This window comes from Eulemur rufifrons, chromosome 18 (assembly GCF_041146395.1).
Source record: "Eulemur rufifrons isolate Redbay chromosome 18, OSU_ERuf_1, whole genome shotgun sequence".
NCBI lineage: Eukaryota > Metazoa > Chordata > Mammalia > Primates > Lemuridae > Eulemur > Eulemur rufifrons.
This window is the reverse complement of record NC_091000.1, coordinates 39,160,616-39,175,694: the sequence shown is the minus strand read 5'-3', so window position 1 is coordinate 39,175,694 and position 15,079 is coordinate 39,160,616. Positions and strand designations below refer to the sequence as shown.

General features: G+C 37.9%; 1 protein-coding gene across 1 annotated transcript in view; it reads right to left on the bottom strand.

Moving 5' to 3' along the window:
* RBM46 (RNA binding motif protein 46) overlaps positions 1-11,515 on the bottom strand; it is a 47,608-nt gene extending 36,093 nt beyond the window's left edge. Inside the window, exon 1 of the mRNA XM_069493396.1 lies at positions 11,349-11,515. The gene's annotated coding sequence lies outside the window, so the exon portion shown is untranslated. The remainder of the gene's footprint in view (positions 1-11,348) is intronic.
* Positions 11,516-15,079: the final 3,564 nt, after the last annotated feature.

The following is a 15,079-nucleotide window of genomic DNA, read 5'->3' as shown; positions in this document are numbered from 1 at the left end:
AGTAAATAATATTAATATAAAATGCAATAAGGTAAGAGTACTATAGGGGAAAAAAGGGACAGGCATAGGGCACTTGGGACAGTAGCAGGTTTGGCAGGAGAAGACAGGGTATAATTTTAAACAGGATAGTCAGTGTAGGCCTCAATGAGAAGGTAACCTTTGAACAAAGAATTAAGGAACCTGTCCGTGCAGCTAGCTGAGAAGAACCACACACAAAAATGGAAAAACCAAGACAAAAGCCTTACGAATGAAGTGTACTTGGCATGTGTAAGGTGCACCTTGTACATTAGGTAACTTAAGGACTTTAGTTTTTATTCTCTGTTAAATAAGGAGCTATTATAGATTCTGAGCACAGGAGTAATATATGATCCTTCACTTTGAAAGGATAGTCTGGCTATTGTGTTGAGAGGTCAGTAGGGCAAAGGTGGAAGCAGGGGGACCAACTAGAAGACTACTATGAGAATCCATGTTGACAGATGAGGGTGGCATGGACCAGAGAAGTTGAGGTGGAAGGGATAAGTAGTCTGCCTTGAGATATATTTTGAAGGTATATCCAACAGAATTTTCTGACATATTGGATATGGATTATGAACTAAACAGAGAAGTAAAGGATGATACAAAAGCTTTGGCCTGAGCAATGACAAGAGAGATGAGGAAGGCTGAGTGGAACAGGTTTTCAGGGTAGGATCAGAGTTCAGTTTGGGACATGTTAAGTTTGAATATCTACTAAACCAACTCAAATGCCTCCAAGACCCTGACAAGAAATGTTAAGAGTTGAGGCCAAGTACAAGACCATCAGAAGTGGTATAAACTGTGCTTTTCCATTAATAGAAAGCCCAATGCACCATCTGAAAAAGGCAGTGGCTACTCAAGTCTAGCAAACTAATACCATAAAGAAATCCACCTTGTCCTATTATGCCAAATTTTCCAATTTTTCAAGGGAAGCCAGGAATCTAGAGATTTTTATGTAAAATTTCTCAATATTTAAAAAATAAAAATTAATTCAATTATATTATAAAAATGCAACTGACCAAACAAGACACCTGAAGACTTCCTATCGTTCAAACTCTGGGCTGCAGGAGGGCACAGACAACTTCTGACTTGAACACTGTCCCTGGTACCCGCCACAGTGCTTGACACATGGTAGGCACTCAATAATTATTTGTTAGATAAAGAGACCAACAGAAAACTCGGGAAAAACTAAAGACCTCATACAGTGTTGGCAGGTATGCATATCTTTTTAGAGGGAAATCTGACAAGTTATCAAAATCTAAAGTGCACATTATACCTCATAATTCAATTACTAATAATTTAACCTATATAGTTGCATGTTCACTGAAATGTATATAAAAAGCAACAATCTCAAAATATCTCATTGTCCACCAATAGAGGCCTGAATCAAAAATTATGGTATAACTATCCAATGGAATATTAAGCAGCTATTAAGGAATGTCATAGATTCATGTGTACTGATATGGAAAAAACCTTCAAGCAATCATGAGAAAGAGCGAGCTAGAGAACAATACATTTACTATCATACCTACTGTGTACATATTGTTTTTGATATATATGTACACATTCATAGATGTTTGTAGAGGCATATAAAAATTTTGGAACAATTTATAAGGAACTTTAATAACAGTTATCATTGATGAGTAGGAATGATGAGTCAAAGAATCTTCACTTCTCACTTTTCTCTGAATATCAAGAGCATGTGCTACCTGCATTAAAAATAAAAAATTCTTTCAGGGTTTCCCACTGTCCTTAAAATCTTTTGAAAGCCCTAAGGGTCATTTCATGATCTGGCCCTCCAACTTCATTTCCTATTATATGCCAACAATACTTACCTATTTGAAAATTCTCAAATATGCCATTTTCTCATACACCAGACTTTACATAAATTGTCCCCACAGTCCTTCCCTAGTTTCTTGGCCTTTTCCACTCCTAATTATCTCCAGGAAAACCCTCCTTGATTCTCCCTCTCAATTCTAAATTAGGTATTCCTTTGTATGTACTAATATCATGGAACCCCTCTCAGAGTGCTATGATGGTCAATCCCCTCCACCTCCACCTCCCTCCCCAACCCCAAACTCTGAGAAGAGTCTAGTCTTTTATTTCTGACTCCCTAGTACCATGTAGACTCTCCAGCATATGATGAATGTTCAATGAATGAGATAGGGAAACAGGGACATCACGATTTAACTAAAAGTAAGAGAACTGGGTGAGAGAAGACCTGAATTCTAGTTCTTGGTCAAGAGACCTTTGACAAATTACTTTACAACTCTGACCTTTACTTTCCTAATTTGTGGAATTCCATTTTATGTTTATTTCTGCATTTACTTATTTGGTATATTAAATACCACACACAATGACAAGCACTTTATATACATTATCTCATTTAGTCTTTAGCTTTTGGTTTGAATAATAATCGTATATTATTCTTTTCCATTTTAAAAATAAACAAACTGAAACTAAGTGAGATAAAATCATAGTGCTAATAAATTGATAAGGTAGATACAGATAGTCAAACCAGAGATCTGTCTGCCCAAAGGTTGGGTTTCTAACCTATACTTTATATTATCCTCATTTTACATATTTAAAAAACTGAGATCTCCAAGAAATGATATGATTTACCTGAGGTCATGTAACTTATAAATAACAACATCAGTCCCTGAATACAGATTTCTTTCACGACAGTTTTTTTTTAAATATAACATAGAATCAATTATTCATGATTCTTTTGAAAAACTATACCATGATTAAAAAACAAACCAAAAGTTAGAGGGGAAAGTCTATCAACAAAAACTTTTTGGAAAACCCTTAATAAAAATAATTTCAGATTTATGAGACCTTAAAATCATCTAATTCAACCACTCACTTGATATTTATAACATTGCTGAAAAACAGCATCCATCTTATTCTTAATTCTTACAAAGAACTCACTATCCTCTAGAGCAACTTATCTTTAGATAAATCTTTAAGTTCTTTCTTATAATACATCACAATCTCTTTCCCAGTAACTTTCACTTATTGATCCTGATTTTATCCTTCTGGCCAATCTGAACCTGCTTCTTTCATATAATTACATTTGAAAGATGATTCAAAAGATAGTTCTCCTCTTTTCCAGGTTAAATGTTACCAGTTCCTTTAACTCAACATTTCTTAAACTGGCATCCCTTAGAACATTATTCGAGGAGCTATTAACAAATCTCAAAAATGTGTTCCATGTCTACATATGTCTGAAAAATCACTATACCTCTCCCTTAAAAGTATTATAATGAACATCACCATATTTAAAGGCAGAAAAAGTTTCAGTTAAAAAAATTTTCTGGCTGGATGCAGTGACTCACACCTGTAATCCTAGCACTTTGGAAGACCTAGGCAGGAGGATCACTTGAGGCCAGGAGATCCAGAGCAGCTCTGAGCAAGAGCAAGACTCCATACTCTATCTCTATAAAAAAATAGAAAAATTAGCCAGGCATGGTGGTATGCACCTGTAGTCCCAGCTACTAGGGAAGCTGAGGCAGGAGGATCACTTGAACCCAGGAGTTTGAGGCAGTGAGCTATGATGATGCCACTGCACTCTAGCCTAGGAGACACAGCAAGACCCTGTCTCGAACACATACATACACACACACACACACACACACACACACTTTCCAGCTTTAACTCAAGTGTTCCCCAAACTTATTTCAGCACGTTACCCTAATTTTCCTTGGCATACCTATAACTTTCTACAGAACTGTCTGGAAAACGCTATTTTAACTGTTTCTTATATGACACAGTTCCATGTTCTCTCACTATTCTGTCTCTTTTTTCTCTAAAAGTGTAGTGGCCAAAATTGAAAAGTCTACCAGTACAAAGACCATATTAGTGTTCTACACAGCTGCATTATATTGTTAGTTCAAATTAAGCATAATGTCACCAAAAACTCCAAATCTGCCCTGGCCTATATATATATAGCACAACTAGATTTTAGAATCAACTGAATTTCATCTTATTAGATTCAACCTGACAGTCCTTTGTACCTCCCCTCTGATCTTTTACCCACTTGCATCCAATCCATGAAATGGCCTAATTTATTTCCAAGATGGAACTTTTCTTTTCATATTTGCAAACTTAATTAAGAGCTATCTGTCCAAATATAACCAGAAAACACCTAAAAAACTGACCTAGTCTGATCACTGAGTATTAATAGGATTCTGCATTGCCTAAAAGAGTCAACATTCTGTCATCCTTGTAATGACAAAGAATATCCACCCATCAATACAACTGGGGCCCTGGGAATTCATTTTAAAATGTATTTACATTTGAAGAACAGGTGTTATGTGATATTCTGAAGAAACTATTTTTTAAATATTAGGTTACTAAGCATGGAATGTCCGATTTCTTTAAGTATTAAGTTTGACAGTTGATACCTCTGATATATTTCACTTTGACACTTGTTTTGTTTTGTTTTGTTTTGTTTTACTGTGAAGGTACATCCTCATTCTTTCAAACACATATTTTGGCTTGTGATTAGCTTTCAAATTTTTTTTAGAGAAATTTTTGTGAAACCATGGGTAAGTCCAAAATTTGTGTTATTTTTGAATATGAGTTCTGTCCTCGAACCAAGGCAGTACAGACAGCTCAAAAGATCAACGATGTGTTTGGGAAGGATGTGGCTAATGAACACACAGTACATCAATGGTTTGAGAAGTTCTGTTCTGGTGATTTTAATCTTGAAAATGAGCCATATGGGTGACTTGAGACCAAGATGGATAATGATGAGCTGAAAGCTGTAGTGGAAGCGAATCCATCTCAATCTACACAAGAATTAGCAGCAAGGTTTGATATCATTATTCCAACAATATTGGACCATTTGAAACAAATGGGCAAGGTAAAGAAGCTGGATAGATGGGTACTGCGTGAATTAAACAAGCACCAGAAGCGAAATCATCTTGAAGCTTGCCCTTCTTTGCTGTCACAACATAAAGGCAAACCATCTCTATAGCATACTGTTACATGTGATGAAAATAGATTCTTTTTGACAATCCCAAGCATTCAGCACAATGGTGGGATAAAGATGAAGTGCCAAAACACAGTCCAAAACCAAACACTCATCAAAAAAACTAATGGTGTCTGTTCGGTGCTACAACACTGGTATTATCTACTACAGCTTCATGAAATCTGGTCAATCCATTATAGCGATGTCTACTGCAACCAATGGGATGAAATGATGAGGATGCTTACAATAAAGCAGCTGATATTGGTCAACAAAGACAGGCCAATCCCATTACAAGACCACATGCCACAAAAAACAATGCTGCTCAAACTATAGAAGCTGAACTTGGAAACACTCTGTCATCCACCATATTCACCAGACCTTGCACCAGCTGACTACCACTTCTTCCAGACTTCAGACCACTTCCCACAAGGAAAAATACTCATTTCTCAACAAGCTGTGGAAAACGTTTTTCATGACTTCATGGCGACTCGCTCTCCAGGCTTCTTCACTGCTGGCATAAGCTACTGTTAAAATGGCCAAACTGTGTCGATAGTTTAGGTGCATATTTTGATTAATTATACTGCTTTTTATCTGAGATATAACAAACTAAATTTTTTATTTGAAATCAGACATTTCATATTTAATGACCTAATAATAAAGCTACATTATAAAGACCCATCTCCAGAAAAGGTAAAACGCTATTCAACTTTCCCTCAATTTCTCCTTTCTTGCTCATTTCAACATGACAGGTATTACCTCACTTCTCTTTATATCATTTTTTGATTCTTCTAATTTACTGGCCTCACACTGTTATTAAATGGCAGAATTAGAAAATAGGAAAGAATTCTTATCAAGGGAAAAGTCTTAAGTCTGTATTACCAGCTAGCTGTATACCTTGCACTATACTTCAAAGACAAATCTAAATTATGTGTCATCAAATCCAATAACTAAAACAAAGTATTATTAATAGATAAAAGAAATAAGTTAATTTTTGATCACCAGAACCTTAATAAGATAAAGTAACTTTCAGCATTTTGTCTTTTAAAAAATGCTATGTTTTTCTGTTAGCATTCCTTTAAAGTTAAAAGCATTTTAAACTACATATATAACTCCCTTTCTCCATTCAAGATTGATTTTACTCTAGGTTTTGCTATTATACCATCACTGAAGATTTTGTAGTGAAAAAAAAAAAAAAAAAAAAAACCACAAAACACCACATTAGGACTTCAAGCGGACCTTAAACCACCTCTATTAATGTGCATGAGAAAACCAAGAGCAAATAAGACAGAGATTCCCTTAAAGTCTCAAAACTAGTTATTGGAAAGACCTGGGGCTCAAACACTGCAGTCTCACGTTGCCTCAGAAATTATGGCTCCCTTCCATAATTCAGTCTAGAGGGACTTTGATGATCTCAGCATCCCACAGGACATCATATTGGCACACCACACTAAAGATCACATTGATACAATGTGGAGAATAAGGAAGGTGAGATTTACATTTCTTTGATATGCTACAAGAAAAAGAAAAAAACAAGAGTAGTTTTATACGGTACCTTACATATGCTGCTTATTGCCTATAAAGGCAACAAATAGGCTCCCCTTTTATCCAAAATGTAGAATAAACAACTTTATTTTTTACTACAATTCATAGCTAGCTCTAAATAGCTGATTTCTGCAACCCAACCCACCCTAGAATTACCTGACAGACATATTTTGGGGGTTAATCCATGTCTCTAAAGATTTATTTTTAAAGAACTTACCTTGGGTCTCATGTTAAAATAATAGGCCAGTCCACACATTAAGGACTCTTTGTAATCCTAGCACTCTGGAATGCTGAGGTGGGAGGATCACTCGAGGTCAGGAGTTCGAGACCAGTCTGAGCAAGAGCAAGACCCCCCCATCTCTACTAAAAAAAAAAAAAAAAAATAGAAAGAAATTATCTGGACAACTAAAAATATATAGAAAAAATTAGCCAGGCATGGTGGCACATTCCTGTAGTCCCAACTATTTGGGAGGCTGAGGCAGAAGGATTGCTTGAGCCTGGGAATCTGAGGTTGCTGTGAGCTAGGCTGATGCCATAGCACCTCTAGCCCGGGCAACAGAGCGAGACTCTGTCTCAAAAAAAACAAAAAAAAAAGACTGTTTTCTCTAGGGTATTACTAGAAACAATATGCTATACTTTGTACATTTCAAGAAATCAAAATATTATAAAAACTTGGCCACGCACAGTGGCTCACATCTATAACCCTAGCACTCTGGGACGCCAAGGCGGGAGGATTGCTTGAGGTCAGGAGTTCAAGACCAGCCTGAGCAAGACCCTGTCTCTAAAAAAACGATAGAAAAAATTAGCCAGGCATAGGGGTGCACACCTGTAGCCCCAGCTACTCGGGAGGCTAAGGCAGGAGGATCACTTGAGCCCAGGAGTTTGAGGCTGCAGTGAGCTATGTTCATGCCACTGCACTCTAGCCTGTGCAACAGAGCAAGATTCTGTCTTAAACAAACAAACAAAAAACAAAACAAAAAAAAAATCTTGAAATTACAGAAGACACACCAGAGAATCATCAATTCCTTACTCTCTTTAGAAAGGAATGTGTTGTTTTGTGTTTTGTTTTTTTTTTTTTTTTTTTTTTTTAGACAGAGTCTCGCTCAGTCACCCTGGATAGAGTGCCAGGGCGTCAGCCTAGCTCACAGCAACCTCAAACTGCTGGGCTCAAGTGGTCCTCCTGCCTCAGCCTCCTGAGTAGCTGGGACTGCAGGCGCTCACCACCTGCTTGGCTAATTTTTTATTTCTATTTTTTGTTGCCCAGCTAATTTTTTCTATTTTCAGTAGAGACAGGGTCTCGCTCTTGCTCAGGCTGGTCTCGAACTCCTGAACTCAAGCTATCCTCCCACCTCAGCATCCTAGAGTGCTCGGATTACAGGAGTAAGCCACTTCACCCAGCCAAGAATGTGTTCTTAACACTTCCAAACATATACACATGTATAATTCGCAATTAAGAAAGTTTAAAAATACCTAACTTTAACATATTAATTTAACCAAAGTATAATTCCAAAAGAGTCAGAATTCAAGAATCTTAGAGAATTATAATCAAATCTAAAATAAGCATACATTATACTCATTCTAAAACATTCCAGAATCAATCTGAGAGTTAACTAAATGTCCAAGGAAGCACAGCAGTCTTATACATTATGACAAAGCTAACACACCAAGGCTTCCAGGCTCAGCTGGTCCTCTGCCACCTTCAGGTGTGGAATCACATTCCAAAAATCACATCTATATTTTTTCCTTACCCTTCTAGAAGACCAAAAGAATTCTAGAGACTAAAAGAAGGACAGGTCCTGACCATGAGAATGACATACATGGTTTACGCAAAAAGAATGACAGATTAAAACCTGTACCATATTTAACTCTAGCTTTCACAAATTTTTTTTCCTAAACTTTGAACTTTTAAAGATTCCTCTCTAGGTGTTTCAAAAAAAAATAAACAAATGAATACAAAAACCTTACTAAGCTATGAAATAAAAGGCCAAGACAGCATAGCCAGTCACAGGATAGATATTCAAGTAACAATTTGAATCAAGCCTTTAAGTGCTATCTTTTAAGTTTAAATACCTTAATAATTAACAAAAATATACATTTTCAAATTTGTATTTGCCTTTCAAAAATAGAAAATATATTAATGAAAAAATGACAAACACAATTTTAGCAAAATATGTGAACATCATTTATCAAAAAGAATTTGTTTTAGCTGTATTCAAATTACTTTAATTGAAACTTCATCTTCCAAATTATAAAAATATATAAAGTTGTGAAAGTGACCATTGTGTCATTTTTACCATGGGTTTTAAAAATAATAAAAAATAAATCTTAAGATATCAAATACCTTTATAGAGGCACATTAGATCTTTATGGCATTCCTTAAATTACATGGTATTAAACTCCTGATTTGTTAGTTCAGTTGTTATTGAGTATGGTACAATGAAACCATGGTTGCCAGGTCAATGGAGGTTTTTCAGCAGCAATTCATTTTAGTGACAGACTGCACTATAATAACATGGTTGCAAAATGAGAAGAATTAATCAAAAGTGTGTGAATATCTAAAACTATTTCAAAATAAAAGTGTATAGATAGATCAGTTCAATTCCTTTTTAAATTATTTTTACCAAAAATGAGAGCACATTTTGCTAGAAGTTAAATATATAATGTATAACATTTTAGTACTAGGTGTTTCAACACACCTAGTATTGACCTAGTATTGCTCTAGAGGGCAAGTTTAAATTTAGAATGACTTAAAAATTGAAGATTTGAAAAATAATGTGCAACTAATAAATTTTTTAAATATTGCTCTGAACATAAAAGCATATATGCTCCTTCAATTTAGAATAAGATATCCACATATTGTTGTCCAAGTTAAGTGCCCTACTATTCCTGACATAAGGTCTTCTATAAACTATTATTTTTGGAATCCATTATCAGTTTGAACATAGAGATCACATTTTCTTCCTTCATTTTCTTGTCTCATCAACCATCAGGTAAAATAAAATGGAAAACAATATCCAGCATTAATATGTAAATCTAGACAATTTTCACACCAATTATTTGATTTGTATTGACCAACCCTCCTTAAACTGAAATATTTAAGTTTCCTAACAACAAAAATAACACCATTAAACATATGAGGCTTGATTTCAATCCATACCTTGGGTATGTTCTTGTTATTAATTCTTTCCTCATATCCAGTAATATACGTTTTTATTTTGTGTTGATATGTATTATAATTTTTGTCCAATAATCAAGTCCAATACTCTACCCTCTTAAGTGAAAATTAGCAATTAAAGCAGAAAATGAGGCATTGTTAATATTCTGCAATTACAGCGGTAATAGTCATCTTTATGTCTGACACGGCACACAGTTGCAAACAAATTTTAAAATAGAATGTTTTAAATGTGTACTCTGGAACAAGTCTATCATTAGAGCCCATAAGGAGATTTAATTCCGAAAGGCTCTAAAAGGAAGTTTGTCAAACTCAACTATACATCATGGTGATTCTAAAAAATATCTTCCCATTATTTAAATAAGCAAAATTCTACCGACCCGTGAATATATTCTTTGTATGTCGGTCTACTTATACATGCAGCATACCCTGTTTCCTGGTAGTAACGCCATTCTCTAACACAAAATGGGACAGAATCATAAGAGAAGACAAGAATTTAAAAGTTCCTACTGATACTGCCTCTTTGATATTAGCCCACATTAGAAATTACCATACAATATATAGGTTACAGAGAATTTATCAGTATTGTAAAAAGCGGTAAAGCTGGAAGGAACTTCAATATTAGCTAAACAAAATTTACATAGGAGGAAACTGTTGGCCAAATAAATCAAGAGACTTCACAAAGCATCTCAGAGTTAAGTATCAACGCCAGGATTAAATCCCGGGTCTCCTGACTCCAGGTTCTGTGGTCTGTGGTCTTTCCAGTACCACAAAGAAACATTTTAAAAATAGCAATTAAAACTAGCAGACGTCAGAAAACAAAGATGGAACCACCGCGTGTATTACCGTCCATGGCAGCCTGCCTCGTGTCTCGGGGGAGCGAGGGTCAGTTATCTTTCCTGCGCATCCGCAGCCGTCCACTGTTCAAAGCCCAACACAAAAGACAGGACGTGGGGGAGAAAGAGGAGAGGAGTCAAAGACAGAGGAAAGTTCGAGGCTCGTCCCCGGTTCGAACTCAATAAAAACGACGAGGATACTGCTAAATCTCACCCAGCTAGAACTCAACCAAACTACCCTGAGCCTGCTCAATCTCACCCAGCAGTCGGGACGCCCCAGGCATGGTCCCAAAGCCTCTAGCGGGGATGCGAGGGCGCAACAACGGCCAGAGGGCCGGAAGGCCAGCGGGCGACCTTTTACCTGTGGCAGTCGACGGCGAGAGAGTGTCAGGGAAAGAACATGGAAGGCAACAGGTGGGAAGCGGCCGGAAGGCGGCGGGGAAGAGCGGAAATAAGACGGAAAGAGGGCAGGGCGCCGCGGGGCGGAAAGAGCCGGCCCCCGACGGGACGGGCAGCTGGGGCCAAGTGGCTGAGACCACGCGGGGCCAGGGGGTCTGGCGAGGGCGCTGTCACAAAGATGTTCCCTGGGGCCGGGAAGCTGCGTCTCTGACACTTGCCCTCCCGCTGTTAGACGGAGCTGCGGAAAGAAGAGGGGCGAGCCCCGCAGACACCGCCTCCAGCGGGGCGTGGGTCCTCCCTGCGTATTTGGCCTAACAGCGAGCCAGACAAGGTTATTTTCGGCCAGGAGGCAGGGTTTCCAGCCGTTAGCGGCGGTTTGGCAGTGACCCCTCTGCCCCCAACCCATCCTCACCCCTTTGGGTCTTCAAATGTTGGTTCTAAATCCTTGCGACCAACGACCACAAACCGCCGCCGTCACCGTTTCGGGGACCAGTCAGTCGGAGCAGGGGGTCGCCGCAGGGGGGAGGGGAGCCCACCTGGAGGAGCTCGCGCTGGTCCTCGCGCCTGGGCTCGGCTCCCAGTGGGCACCGCGCGCGGCAGCCTAGACAGCCCCACGAGGAGTGGCACCTCGGCCAATCAGTAATCAGCCCCGGGGAGGAGCCCATGGGGAGGGGGCGGGACCAAAGTTTAAAACCAAAGTTGGCTGGCGGTGGAGTGTCAAAGCGTTTGGAATGACAGACACTTTAACCAATTAAGGCAAGCAGAGCGATTTTTAGGGTGTGGATGGTCTTGGAGCACTACTAAATGAAGGCACTGCGTTCTGTGTTAGGGCGTTTAAAAACAAGGGCTGTAATTGAACTTCTTTTATTTGTTACGGAAAAAACATAAATGCATAGTAAAGGTTCTTTTTCTTATTTTACAGAGTTTTAAAGTTAAAATGACGCAAAACAGTCATATATCCTAACTGCGGACCTTTTAAAACAAGGTCAGGAGGTGGAGTAGCTTATAAAGCTAAAAGACAGATTTGCATAGAAGTACAAAGGTTAAATGGTTTAAATGCCTAAGGGAATGGGTTGAATTAGGAGACTAATAATGGGCTTGACTCTACCGGTAACCAGCTTGGGGGGAAATTTAGTGGTGGTGAAACTACTGATCCTGGGTCTATGCTTATGTAAAACCAACTTTCAAGAATACAATTTATTTTATTTTATTCTCTTTTCTTTTCTTTCCTTTTTTTTTTTTTTTTTTTTTTTTTTTTTTTGAGACAGTCTCATTCTGTTGCCTGGGCTAAAGTGCCCTGGCGTCAGCCGGGCTCACAGCAACCTCAAACTCTTGGGCTTAAGCAATACAGTTGCCGGGACTACAGGAGCCCGCCACCACGACCTGCTAATTTTTCCTGTTTTTTTAGAGATGAGGTCTCACTCTTGCCGAGGCTGGTCTCAAACTCCTGAGCTCAAGCGATCCTCCCACCTCGGCCTCCCAGAGTGCTAGGATTACAGGCAGGAGCCACCACGCCTGGCCAAGAATACAATTTTTTGTCATTGTGTACACGTACTGAATTTTGTTTCCCTTGGAGACAACTAGGGATTAAATGTAGATAAAGAAAACAATGCCTTTAGGAGACAACTCTGTATCTATGTGTAATATCATCTAGCCATAGATAGACTAATAGAATATTAGAACTGGGAAGAACCTACATCATGTGACTTCCTTAACAAACGAGGAACTTGACACCCAGAATAATCACCTGGGTGACACAGGTCCCCTTATTTTCTATCTCAAGGTGATTTCTTCCACATTAACTTGTGATTTCAGTTGGTTTGTTTTCTCCATATGTTCAAGGAACTAATGAATGTCTACCAATTTAAATTTTCTTTGTTAAACTAAATAAATTAAATATTTTTTTAAACCTATTCCAACAGTGAGGAATTAGCAGGAATTTTGGAGCCAGACAGACCTGGGTTTAAATCCTTACTTTATGATTTTTGTGGTTGTGATACCTTGTGCAAATTACTTAACTTCTCTGAGCCCACATTTAAAATGGGGATTGTGAGGATTAAATGATAAATAATATTAGCAAATATTGAGCACTTGTATGTGCCAGAAACAATTGTAAGGGATTTTTGTACATTAGTTCGTTTAATTCTCACAGCAACTTTAGCAAAGATACTAGCTCCACTTTACAGATGGGGAAACTGAGACACAGAGCAAAGTTATACAGCAAGTGAGTGGCTGCAGTTTGTCTCTGAAACCTGAAGACATAACCGCTATGCTATACTGTCTCCAAATATGTCCAGAAACAAGTAGAACAGTTGACATAATACTAGGTGCACACTGGAAGCTCAACAAATTCTCTTTCCTAAACTCTCTGCCCTTCAATCAATGAATACTAATCTTGTTTTACATAGGGTGTTTGCATTCAAAATAAAGCCACTAGAAAACCTAGATTTTTGTTTGTTTGTTTTTGACAGGTCGTCAGTTCTCTGCCTCACGACTGCAAGAGCAGTAATTGTTATATTGATTACTATTTGTTGCTGCTCTTTTCTCTGAGAAAAGATTTCCTACTTTCTTCGTGTTGGTGCCTTCTCATTTCCCAGTAATTAATTCTAAATACTGTTAAAAGAAAAACTTTTGGACAAGTTAAACTTAACAGCGTTTAATTGAGCCAAGAACCAGAATAGGTTTAGAGCAAGTCCCTCGCTGCCACGTGGTTGGCGAGAATTTGTGTACAGAGAAAGGAAAGTGACATACAGAAAAAGGAAGTGAGGTACTGAAACAGCCGGATTGGTTACAGCTCCGAGTTAGCCTTATTTGAACAGGGTTTGAACAGTTGGCCACCTGTCAGTGGTTGAAGTATGGCCGCTGTGATTGGCTGAGACTTGGCTGCTTGTTACAGGAGTAGGTTACAGTCTGTTTCCACATCCAGTTAGGTTACAGTTCACTATGTAAGCAGAAACCTTTTGGCCGAACTTAAAATAGGAGAAAGACAGCTTTAGGCTAAAGTTAATTTAACAATACAAATATGTTTAAGGTTGAGCTAGCTGCAATGGTGTTACAAATTAATATATTCGTCTGAAAAGTTAAAACAGCTAACAATTTCTAAGAGTTGCTGTAGGATCCTTAAAGAATCACTAGGTGGAGATGTTGTGCGGTACAAAAGATAGTTCCATATTGGAAATGTTGGATAACCAATGTGCTGAACTATGCAAGTGGGTTATTTCCAAAATTCATAGTAAGAATCCCGTAGATAATCAACGTGTATCATTTTTGATAATGAGCACCACAAACAACTTCTCATTCAAGTAACTGGCATTTTTATTGGTGTAATTATCACAGTTATTAATGGCCATAATGTTGAAAAACATGTAGTACCTAGGAAGTTGGAAGCTTATTTGTTTGTAAAGTAATGTATGTGCATATTTCTCTACAGAAATATACATTGATATATAAAAAAAGATATCATAAAAGCAATATGGTGAGCATTTAATTGCTTTGTGTGTAGGACTAGATTTTGTTTAACTTCCCACAAGGCTAGCAGTATTGAAGGACTGGGTACGCCACCTGCTATTCTGGTATCAAACTCTGGAAAGGACTCCAGAGACAGAATAGCCACCACATTTGAGAAACTATACTGTCACTGCAAACTGCTGCTCATCGTGTTGTGGTTCAGAATATACTTAGAACTTTCAAAGTAATAGAAAAATTATCTTGAGGTGTTTCTCAAGGCTGTCCACAATTAAGAAACATTTTGTCTGGTAGCTAAAGGAATAAAATGGGGGGGGAGGGGAAGAAGACTTCTGTTACCAATTCATCCATTCTGTAGGCTTTGATGGAATATTTCCTACTATTTGTTATGGTACTATACCCTAGAGAATATATACAGAGGTATCATGTACACAATCTGTGTCTCTGCTCTGTCTCCAAGAAATAATTATAAAATTATTTATAGATCATGTACACCATGGCAGTTGTTCCTAAATTAGATTGTGTCCAAGAATTATCCTAGGCAGTTATCAAAAATGCAGATTTTCAAGATCCTCTCAGAGATTTTAAGTCAGGAGATTTAGCAAGTGGGATTAGGTCATGTGCGTACAAGAGAAAAATCTAAAATAACTTGAACTGCTTGAATAAGCTAGCAGCTTA